The 12,530-nt window shown below is 44.0% G+C and overlaps 1 pseudogene; it reads left to right on the forward strand.

Moving 5' to 3' along the window:
* Window positions 1-3,051: 3,051 nt before the first annotated feature.
* LOC100674026 (uncharacterized) lies at window positions 3,052-8,380 on the forward strand (annotated as a pseudogene).
* Window positions 8,381-12,530: the final 4,150 nt, after the last annotated feature.

The raw sequence follows: 12,530 nt of genomic DNA on the forward strand, positions 1-12,530 counted from the left end.
GACGTGTCTACACACCAAGGAAGACCAAGAAACACCTGGGACTACCACGTGCTGGGAGAGACAAGGAAGGACCTTTCCCTAGAGCAGACAGACTGTGCATAGCCCTTTAAACACCCTGAATTCAAACTTCTATCCTCCAGAATGATGGGGGGAAAAAAATTGTGTTCTTTAAAGCCCCCACTTTGGGGTATTTTGCTATGGCATGCCTAGAAATCTAAAACAATGAGCAAGGAGCCCTGGTGATACAATGGTTAATCACTCGGATGCTAACTGAAAGGTGGGTGGTTCAAACCCACTTAGCAGCTCCTCGAGAGAAAGACCTGGCAATCGGCTCCTATGGGTCAGTTCTACGCTATCACATGGGGTCACCTACAGTGAAGAATTGACTCTATGGCTGTCAACAAAAACAACAAGGCAATAAGCATGAGTCAAAATATATTTAACTCATTGAAGTGGGAACCAAAAGAAAGACAAGAAAGATGATTCATTGAGTGTTGCAGGAAATACAAACACTCACACATTCATACACTCACACTTATATGTGCATATAGTAAGAAAAGAAAAATATTGCTGGATTAGATACAAAACTATTGGTAAATAAAATCATACCATCTTTGGGACTAACTTGCACATCAGGCTGATCAACAGGGCCTCTATAATTGACCTAAACTTTCAATGTCCAGGTTGCAAGAAGCTGGTTTAAATGCAGGACAGGACACTGGTTAAGAGCCTGCTTTTTGGAGACAGGCTCCCTGGGTTAAAATCCCACCTCTGCCACTGACTGGTTGGGTGACCTGGGGCAAGTTACCTCTTCCTGCCTGATTTTTTCTCACTTGTAAAATCATGATCATCATCATCACCTCTAACCTCATGACACTGGTTGGGTGACCTGGGGCAAGTTACCTCTTCCTGCCTGATTTTTTCTCACTTGTAAAATCATGATCATCATCATCACCTCTAACCTCATGACACTGGTTGGGTGACCTGGGGCAAGTTACCTCTTCCTGCCTGATTTTTTCTCACTTGTAAAATCATGATCATCATCATCACCTCTTACCTCATGATCATCATCATCACCTCTTACCTCATGATAGTTGTTAATAGTATTCCAAAAAACCAAACCAGTTTGACTCGACTTACTGGCAACCCCATGTGTGTCAGAGTAGTGCTGGTCCAGAGGATTTTCAGTGACTCATCTTTTGGAAGCAGATTGCCAGGACCTTTTCCCTAGATGTCTCTGGGTGAACTTGAACCTCCAAACTTTCCATTAGCAGGCAGAAAGAGTTGTTTGAAGCTAGGGCATGGACCTGAAACCTGATTCTAATGATCAAACACTAGCTCTGCAGCTGTGGGGGATCTGGGTGGAAGAATCTGGCCCGACTAACACTGTGGAGGTTCAAAGCAAAAGAAATCAGGGCAAGGTCACATAGGAGAGCTGGTGGGATGTCCACTTGGGGGGCTGGCAGTCACAGTTCTCTTTCTTCCCCATCTCTCAAAGCCAGGCAACTGCCCTTCATCCGCCCTGCCCAGAGCTGGAGGTTTTCTCTCCGGAGAGGAAGAGCCAGAGTCTGGACCCAGGGACATGGGTCTGAGCAGAGGATGCAGCTGAGAAAGCACCCTGGAAATAGGGGTTAGCCAAAGTCTAAGGCCCTGGGTGGCACAAACACTTAAAGTGGTCAGCTACTAACCAAAAGGCTGGCAGTTTGAATCCACCCAGAAACTCCTCAGAAGAAAGCCTTAGTGATCTACATCTAAAAGGTCGTAGCCACTGAAAACCCTAAGGAACATAGTTCTACCCTGATACACATGGGAATGCCATGAGTTAGAATACACTTGATGTCAATTTTTTTCTTTTTCTTTTTGGTACTTTCTGAACAATTTTTCTATAAACCTAAGCTGCTATAAAAGTTTATGAATCGTCCATGTAGAAATTGTTCAGTTTGTGTCTTTTCTTATGTATATTTTCACCTCTATTAAAAGCCTATTAAAAACATGAAAAAGTAAAAAATGCCTCCCTCACGCTAGGGAATTCCCAGTTGGAGACCAGGAAACCCACCTTCCTAAGCACCACACTCCCTCAAGCCCTCTGCATTGACTGGTGGGATGATGGTGTGGACAGAACCCTAGACTCGACACACACGGGGCCAGTGGCTTCATTACTCTGTGTATGTTAAATACCATGGTCACCTATTTGCTCCCCCAGAAGGCACGTCTGTCTAACCCATGCTTTGTCTGGCTGCAAAGAGGAGTTGGAGTGTCCCCCACGAGGTGCCTGCCCTATCCAGTACCACACTCTGTCCTGGGACGGCTCCATGGGACAAGATCCAGCCCCTTCTCTTCAGCCTTTTCTTGCAGAAGGGGTGCCCAGCCAGTGGGTCTTTTTGAGTTCTTCTTCACTACCCCTGGAATGCCTGGCCCAGGGGATCCCCAGGGCCTCATCTTTGCTCCCACATCCCCAGGTGGAGCAGGGCAAGGGAAAGAAGGAAGGAGGAGGGAGAGGGAGGCTAGGCCATGAAGAGAGAGAAGAGGGGTGAGAAGGAAGGTCATATATGGAGGCACCATTTGCAGGGTGAGAGAGGCAGGAATCAGTAAAGGTGGAAATGGGAGAACCAAACGGGAAGGTGAGATGTGGAAGGCAAGGAATGGAGAACAGAACACTGAGAGGTTCAGACACACGAGAGGGTGAATGAAAGAAGGAGAGAATGGGAAGAATGAAAGGGTCTAGAGGTGAATTTCAGCCATGGATGAGGGTCCATGGACAGTACCAGGACAATCAGAGTGATGCGAGGTCTCACTAGCCCAAGAGACAGGCAGGGAAAGGCCCCTAGCATCGTTCCAGGGCTGGGCATGGATTTCATGACTGCATGCCCATGGATCCACTGGTGGTGCAGCACGTGTTAATGGTGCCTGAACCTGAGTAAGTAGTCTTGTGGTAGCTCACCAGGTGCTTGTGCCAGTAGAAGGTCTTGCTGCACTCGCAGCAGGAGTGCTGCTGGTTGTGTGTGGGCAGCTGGTGCAGTGTGAGGCCAGGATCACCAGAGTGCCTACGTGATGGAGCTGCAGGTGTTCCTTGTGCTGGAAGGCTTTGCTATGCTTGGGACCATCATGCGGCTTGTTGGCCTGGTGGCTTTTCTGGTCGCACACCAGTTGTGCGGGTTTTGCAGCCCTCTTGTTGCACCCCTGGCAGGATGCGGTGTCCTGGGGCTCCAGAAGCCAGGCAGGCCAAGAGCTGTCTGGACCAGTGGCAAGCTTCCGGAATCCTGCTTGTATGGCTCAGTGGCCTGCAAGTCCTGTGTCTCCAGCACCCTAGGTCTTGGCATTGTGTCTTCTGCTGGACAAAGGCACAGAATCATGTTGGACAGCTTTGGGCAGGCTCAGGTGGGGCACAGGCTGGCCAGGGACTCCAGCAGGTCACAGTTAGGGGGAAAATCCAGATGGTGTCAGAAACAGGGCAGGGGCAGGTGGGAATATTATAGCCAGTGGGCTGTTGGAGTGTCAAGAGGGTTGGGTTGTGAGCTCCATACGGGCAGGCTCTGTAGGCTTCCTGTTCATCCCTGTGTCCCCTGTACATAACCAAGCAGAACATAAAGTAAATGGCAAAAAGCAGGTGGAGGGATGGATGGATAGATGGATGGGTGAGTGTACTGGGGAAGTGGGTAGACAGATGGATAGATGCGTGGAAGTGTAGACTGATGTATGAATGGCAGGTGCATGAGTGGATGGACGGATGTGTGGGTGGGTAGAGGGAGTAAGTGGATAGATGACTATATTGGCAAGAAGGTGGAATGATGGATGAATGGCAGGTAAATGTATGGATAGGTGACTGGATGGAAGGGTGGGTATAAGGGGTAGGTGGCAGGAAGGTAGGGTGATGGATGAAAGACTGGTAGATGGTTGGGTCGGTTGGTGTATAATGTATGAGAGGGCAGGTAGGTGTTTGTTTAGGTGTCTGGGTAGACAGATGATAAGTACATGGGTGGGTGGATGGAAGGGGTAAGCAGATGATTAGATCTTCAGAATGGAAGAGTGATGGATGGTTGGGTTGATGGCATGATAAGTGGGCAGGCAGGTGTCTGAGTGGCTATCTAGGTAGACACATGGGTGGTGGGTAGGTGCAATGGACAGATAATAAATAGGTTTGAGGGTAGAAGTGATGGATGGTGGGATGAATGGGTGGGTGGATGGTCGAAGGTGATAAGTGGCTAGATAAGTAGATGAGGGGGAAGTAGAGTGATGGATGAATGGAGAGACGGATGTATGGATAGATGGAGGGATGGAGGGATGGATGGAAAGGTCGATGAATCAATGAATACATGACAGGTTGCATGGATGGATGCATGGATGGGTGGGTGAATAGGTTTGTAGTATGATGAGTGTCTCAGTAGGTATCTAGGTAGACACATGGGCAGGTTGGTAGGTGAGATGGACAGATGAAGAGGTGGGCGGGAGGGTAAAGTGATGGATGACTGGCAGGTGGGGGTTTGGAAGGATGGAGGAATGGATGCATGTATGGACAGATGGGTTGGTGGTATGATATATGAGTGTGTGGGTAGGTGTTTGAGTGAGTACGTGGGTAGACACAGAAGTAGGTGGGTATGTGCAATGGACAGATGAATGGATGGTTGGGAGGGAGGAGTTATAAATGAATGGCATGATGATGGATGGATGAGTGGGTCAATGTATGGGTTGGTGGTATGATGTACAAACGGGCAAGCAAGTGTCAGAGTGGGTATCTGGGTAGGCACATGGGTGAATGCATAGGTGCAATGAACAGATGAATACATGGGTGGAAGGGTAGAGTGATGGATGAATGGAAGGCGGATGGATGGATGGAAGGGTGGGTGGGTTGGTGGGTAGGTGGTATGACGAATGGGCAAGCAGGAGTGTGAGTGGGTATCTGGGTGGACACATGGGTGGGTTGGTAGGTAAGATAGATGAATGGGTGGGAGGGTAGTGCGATGGATGAATGGCTGGTGGATGGATGGATGGGATGGTGGTATGATGTATGAGTGGGCAGATACATGTCTAAGTGTGTATCTGGGTAGACAATAGGTATGTGCGTAAGTGCTATGGACAGATGAGCTGTGTATTTCCTTGCTCCGCTGGTTTTCAAACTGCCCAATGGAAGTCCAGGGAGATAAGCAATCTTTGTTTTTACCTGTTTTACATCAAGAGCTTCGGCTCATGGTGTAATTTGAGGAGGTTACCAGTACAACCAGAGTTTGAACTGACACACACACACACACACACACACACACACTGACACTCAGGTCCCAAGCCGTGGAAATCATGGCCTTCACTGACATGTCGGAGGTGGGGAGGTGTTGATGTGGATGGAAATATAGCCTGGGCAGAAACATCCATCCCCCTCTTGGGCTCTGGCCTTGACTTACTTACTGTGTGACCCCAGGAGAGCTGCCTGAACTCCCTGGGCCTGTTTCTGCCTCTGTGATACCTAAGACTGCAGAAAGCGGAATGTGCCCTCTGGTGACCAAAAGACGTAAAACAGCATCTTTCTTTGGCCTCATAGGGGGTCAGAATTGACTCCGTGGCAACAAGTTTGGTTTTTTGGTTTTTCTTTGACTTACAGCAGTGTTTTTAAAAATGTGAAAAATATTTCAAAATTAGACAATTTCTTGTTTTAAAAAGCCACCTTTGTGGATATCCTTAAGGAAAAATAGATGTACTGGGATCACATTCTCCTATGACAACCTGGGCTCGAGGAGAGCAGGGGCAACCTCTTTTGACCCTCCTGTTTGCTACCTCACAACCAGCTCCTGCTCCCTAACCTGCCTGGTCCCCGAAGGTACCTGCATTTGAGAGCCCTGATCTAAGACATGTTCAGCTCTGGCCTGTTTGTTAGATGTCATAAAGTTGATCCCAACTCATAGTGATACCATGTGACAGAGTAGAACTGCCCTATAGGGTTTTCTAGGCTGTAATTTTTACCAGAGCGGATCACCCCAGGTCTTTCTCCCATGGAGCCGCTGGGTAGGTTGGAACTACCAACCTGTCAGTTTAGCAGCCGAGCACATAACACTTGTACCACCATGGTTCCTTTCTGGACTAACTCTTGATGGCTTTCCAAGGGCTCTTTACAGACACTGTTGCTGTTACACAGAGGCCATCCTCTCTCAGCACCATTGCTTCCAAAGCCCCACCCTTGTCATTCAGATGCACACATCTGTGATATACATAATGCTCTGTGCTGGTTTTTAAATAGGTCCACCAATATTTAGACACTTCTCCTTTCAAGAGGTGAAACTTAACTACCCTTCCCTTGAACATGAACTAGACATATTAAATAACCTCTAAGGAATAGACTATTGAGGAAATAACAGTCAGTGTCGGTGAAAGGCATTGAAAAATGGTGAACAATTACTTTAAAAAAAAGTGAGTAAGGGGGCAGGGAAACTAGACTAATGGGAACAGAACAACCAGAACTGACATAATAAGAATGTCTACACATTGTGAAGATTGTAACTAATGTCACTGAACAATTTGTGTAGAAATTCTTGAAAGAAAACTAAACTGCTTGTAAACATTCATGGAAAACGCAATGAAGAATTATTTTAAAAAAGAAGTAGAAGAAAGTCATTGCAGCTTCGCCTTGCTCTCTTTGGATCCCTCCCTCCAGGAGAAACCAGCAGCAATGTTGTGAGGAAACTCGAGCAGCCTTGAGGGCTTCCACCAACAGCTTGATGGTCGTGCATGTTGGAAGCAAACCCTTCAGCCCTAGTCGAGCCCTAAGATGACTACAGCCTTAACTGACTTCTTGACTGCAACCTCATGAAAACCCCAAGACAAGAACTACTCAGGTAAGCTTCTCCCAAACTCCTACCCACAAAAACTGTGAGAGATAATAAGTGTTTATTGTTTTAAGATTCTAAATTTTAGCATAATTTGTTTTTATAATTCAATAAATGTTTACTATTTTAAGCACCTTTATTTTGCTGTAAACCCAGCAGTAGATCACTGATACTCCACCCATGCTCCCCACTCCCCAACCACTCTCACAACTGAGGGAAAAAAACAAAACAAAGCTCAAACCCATTGCCATCGACTTGATTCTAACTCATAGTGACCCTATAGGACAGAGTAGAGCTATCCATAAGGTTTTCAAAGATTACAGAAGCTGATTGCCACATCTTTCTCCCTTGGAGTGGCTTGTGAGTTTGAACCACCAACCTTTCGGTTAACAGCCAAGATCAACTCCTCTGTGCCACTAGGGCTACTTTACTATGTACCGGACACTATTATTCTAAGCACCTAGGACACATCAGTAAACCAGAAAGACAAGGCTGTCCTCACTGGGCCTTCATTGTAGTTACGAGTATTAGTTTCCACAGAGTGAATTCCAAGGCCTACACATATCATAAAAAATAAGAAACAACCTCTACTTTCATTTTGGAGGTGGCCTACATGCAATTTTCCAGTTGTCTAGCACCTGGGTTCATCCAACACCCTCTGCCTGGCAGTGGACCACAAGTTTGGTCCCAATGCAATCAAAGTCATGGACCTGAGGTTCACAGGCAGGAAAGTTGGTGCCATGTTCTCCCCGGCCCCCAATATCAGTCCCCTGAGTCCATCTTCGAAAAAGGTAGGGTATATCACCTGTGTGTACTGTGCTCCTTTAAAAAAAAAAAATCACTGATATGAAACCAAACAGTCAATGATTACTTTTAAAAAAAAAGATGAGAATGTAAGGGGGCAGGGAAATCAGATTAATGGAAACAGAAGAACCAGAAAGAAAATAATGAGAATGGTCATACATAGTGAAAAATATGACTGATGTCACTGAACAACTTATGTAGAAATTGTTGAATGGGAATCCAAACTGCTATATAAATCTTCAACAACAACACAATAAAATATTATTTAAAAACAGAAAAGAAACTTATGATATTGCCAAAGCAACTGGTGACTGGAAGGGTTTAAAGTTTACTGTGAAGCTGACCATCAGAACAGACAGGCTCTGGTTGAAATGGTATCATCTGCCCCTACCCTGATCAACAAAGTCATCATGGAATTACCCAGAGACAGGAAGAAGTAGCAAAATATTAAGCACATTAAAAATAGAACTTTTGATGAGGTTGTCAATGCTGCCTGACACATGAGGCAGCAATTTTTAGCCAGAGAACTCTCTGGAACTATTAAAGAGATCCTGAGGTTTGACCAGTCTGTGGGCTGCAATGTTGATGGCTACAACTCTCATGACATCCTTGATGACATTGACAGTGGTTCGGTGGAATGCCCAGCTAGCTATGAATACAAAGGAAAATATTTCAATAAAGTATTATTTGATAACAACAACAACAAAAAAGTGACAAATGCAACTAAGGCCTGCTTAATCATTATGGAATGTGTAAGGGAATTTTAAGAGTTGAGGTACTTGAGAAGATCTGAAGTGGCCAACTTGAGGTTTGAGTGTGGTCCTCTGTGGCTAGTTCCATTTCCCTCCTAGCAACAGCAATTTCCCATGTAGACATAATCATGAAACTAAGAAATATCTGGTAATGGTGATGTAACTACATTCCTGAGAAAGGAATGTCAAATAATGATAACAACACTGGGAAACACCCCCATCACGTATTGTGATTGCACATTGTGATCAGTCTAAGATACATATATCCTTTTAAGCTAATCGCCTTACAAGGTTCAGCTATAGGACATCCTACCTTATGAGTTCCTGTCACAGGAAATCCCACCTCAAAATCATCTACTACCAATCTGGCACAGGTACACCTCATTTTATTGTGCTTTGCTTTATTGTGTTTCACAGATATTGCGTTTTTCACAAACCGAAGGTTGTGGCAACCCTTCTTTGAGCAAGTCTTTAGGTGCCATTTTTCCAACAACACGTGCTCACTTTGTGTCTCTGTGTCACATTTTGGTAATTCTTGCAATACGTCAAATTTTTCATTAGTTTTATGTCTGTTATGGGAATCTGTGATCAGTGATCTTTGATGTTACTATTGTAATTGTTTTGGGGCGGCATGAAGCATGCCTATAAAAGACAGAACTTAATCAATAAAGGTTGTGTGCTTTCTGATTGCTCAATGGATCTACTGTTCCCACATCTCTCTCCCTTTCCTCAGGCCTCTCTATTTGTAGAGACATGACAATATTGAAATTAGTCCAATGAATAATCCTACAACGGCCTCTAAGTGTTTAAGTGAAAGGAAGAGTTGCATGTCTCTCGCTTTAAATCGAAAGCTAGAGATGATTAAGCTTGGTGAAGAAAGCATGTCAAAAGCCCACATGGGCCAAAAGCTAGGCCTCTTGTGCCAGTTAGCCAAGCTGTGAATGCAAAGGAAAAGTTCTTGAAGGAATTTGAAAGTGCTACTCCAGCGAACACAAGAATGATAAGAAACCGTACTAGCCTTATTGCTGATATGGAGAATGTTTTAGTGGTCTGGATAGAAGATCAAAGCAGTCACAACATTACCTTAAGCCAAAGCCTAACCCAGAACAGGACCCCAGCTTTCTTTTAATTCTATGAAGGCTGAGAGAGGTCAGGAAGCTGCAGAAGAAAAGTTTGAAGTTAGCAGAGATTGGTTATTGAAGTTTAAGGGAAAAAGTCCTCTCTAAAACGTGAAAGTGCAAGAAGAGGCAGCAAGAGTTGATGTAGAAGCGGAAGCAAGTTATCCAGAAGATATAGCTAAGATAATTAATAAAGGTGACTATTCTAAACAACAGATTTTCAATGTAGACGAAACATCTTTATACTGGAAGAAAATGCCATCTAGGACTTTCACAGTTAGAGAGGAGAAGTGAATGCCTGGCTTCAAAGCTTCAAAGGGCAGACTGACTCTCTTGTTAGGGGCTAATGCAACTGGTGAATTAAGTTGAAGCCAATGGCCCAAAAATCCTAGGACCCTTAAGAATTATGCTAAATATACTCTGCCTGTGTTTGTGCTGTGTAAATGGAACACAAAGTCTGAAAGACAGCACATCTGTTTGCAACATGATTTACTGAATATTTTAAGCCCTGTGTTGAGACTTACTGCACAGCAAAAAAGGTTTCTTTAAAAACATTACCGCTCATTGATAATGCACCTGGCTACCCAAGAGCTTTGATGGAGATGTATGTGGAGATCAATTTTTTTTTTTTTTAAATGCCTGCTAACACAATATCCATTCTGCAGCCCATGGATCAAGAAATAATTTCTATTTTCAAGTCTTATTATTTAAGAAATTCATTTCAGAAGGCTATTGCTGCCATAGCTAGTGATTCCTCTGGTGGATCTGGGCAAAGTAAATTGAAAACCTTCTGGAAAGGATTCACTATTATAGATGACATTAAGAATATTTGTGATTTGTGGGAGGAGGTAAAAATATCAATTCCTGAAAAGTCTGATTATTTCCTTTTCCCTAATGAACAGTCACTCTCATAAAAGGCTTAGATTCCCTTTGAAGAAGGCTGGGAAAAATATTAACAGTATAAGTTTTTGATAGCGTATTGTAATCCTTCCTCAAGGGGACCTGGCCTTCCCTTCATTTAAGTGGTTGTGGGTCTTTAAACTTGTTCAAGTCTGAGAATTGATTAGGGGCTGTGACTCTCTGTTCTGGTGATTTCAGTTAGATTGCTGTTCATTTGAACTAAAATTGTCCCACTTATACAGATCAAATAAATATTTAGTAGGTTTCCTATCTGTTTCAATCCCAGGGACAAAATGAGTAAGTAGCCAATGCCATAAATCCATGAGTCAGAATCTTCCGATGACTGCTTTGACTCCTCTGTCCATTATGGTAACCATGCTCCCTTTGTCTTTGTTGGTTGAGTCCTGCCACCTGGAACCATTGAAATTAGATGTATTAATTCACTGAGGGCTGTTCCCACTGTCAAATCTGACTTACATAAAATAGCAATCACAGCAGTTTTCAAGGATGCTGGGGCTTCCTTCACAATTTTGTTGCTCTCTGTTGTGGTAAAAAGTACGTCCTCTGGGCAGTCTATGTGTAGGTCTGTGGGTCTTACCTGATAAATGCACTCTAACATGCCTATTTTCCTAAGCCTTTGGATACCTTCTTCTACAGTACACCAAGGTAGGTCTGGTACTTCAACTTGATTTAGTGTAGGCCACTTCTTAATTCATGCTTCAGTGACTCAACCAAATAAACTATCAGATTCTTTCCTAACTTCTAGAGATGAAACATTGAATGAAGAATCTGTGCTTGGTGGTCCCATATCAATAAACTCAGACTGATCCATCTTTATGATCCTTGTGCCATTATCCCACAGTCTTAACAGCCATTTCCATACATATTCCCCAAGTTTCTGTTTGTATGTAATAGAAAAATCAAGCAGTTCTTTTGCAGTGTAGCATACCTCTTCTGGGTCACACTTTGTACTTCACCTTTTAGGGCTCACTGGGACTTAAGACTAGTTATAGGTCTAGAAGCCAAAAAGAATTGGTGGGGAAATGTTTTGGGAACATTCTGCATTGTCTGGTAAAACATCTGCCTCAGGTGATGCACCAGGCAATGACTCAGACAAAAGCTCTTTAGAAGCAGCAGGGTAAATTTCATTAGATGAAGGTGGAAAGGCTAATGGTTTTTCCAGGTAGGGTGGCTTAACAGACGAAGATGGAGTAAACTCTTCAGATAGGAATGAGAGGGCTGGTTCTGTTGGCAGGAGTGATTCAAGGGAATTTAGGGACGCAGTGTCTCCATCTTCCTGATTATGTGCCCATATGTCCCTATCCCAAGTTTCAGGATCTCATTTCTTACCAATCAATGCCCTAATTTTAACTGCAGACTCCTCTGGATGTTAGCAACTGAGTTAGTATTGTAATTCAGCCACTCTTATGATAAGATTCTGGGTTTGGTTTTCAGCAACATCAGCTCTGTTACTACAAGAAATAAAGCTTTTTTTCACAAATGGAAACTTGAGGTCATTATGCAGTACTTGAGCTTTGACTCTGAAGCTCTGAGATCATCTCTTTCTTTCAGAAGTTTGTCTAGAGAAAATATGACCAGACAATGAGCCTCTTTATACTTTTTGTTATGACAAAGTTGTAGAGAGATATCACACATGCAATTACCCAGAGCCTTGCCTTTCCCCAGTACCTGATCTGTTGGTGGTGATACTGTGCATATTTCTATTGCCACCTTTTGCCATAGATTAGCATTGCCCTCTTTACTACTGGAAGCAGAGTTATCAATATCTTTAAGACTAACCAGACTTGAGAACCAATTTAGAAAACACATCCTTACAATTTTGCTTCTCTAGAACCACTTTTGGTACCAAATGTCTTAGCCTGGGTTGTCTAGAGAAGCAAAACCAGTAAAGTGTATAAATATATATAGAGAGATTTATATCAAGGAAATAGCTCACATGTTTGTAGAGGCTGGAATGTCCCATGTGCATGGGTCAGTATAGAAGCTTCTCCTGATTCATGTAGCTGCAAGGGCTGGTGAACCCACGACTGGCAAGTCAAACCATAGATAGGCTGTTAGGCCAAGTCCCAAAAAGTGAGGGTCAGATGAACAGGAGCCAGATGCAGGATCCAGAGCGAGCAAAAGCT

This window comes from Loxodonta africana, chromosome 11 (genome assembly GCF_030014295.1).
Source record: "Loxodonta africana isolate mLoxAfr1 chromosome 11, mLoxAfr1.hap2, whole genome shotgun sequence".
NCBI lineage: Eukaryota > Metazoa > Chordata > Mammalia > Proboscidea > Elephantidae > Loxodonta > Loxodonta africana.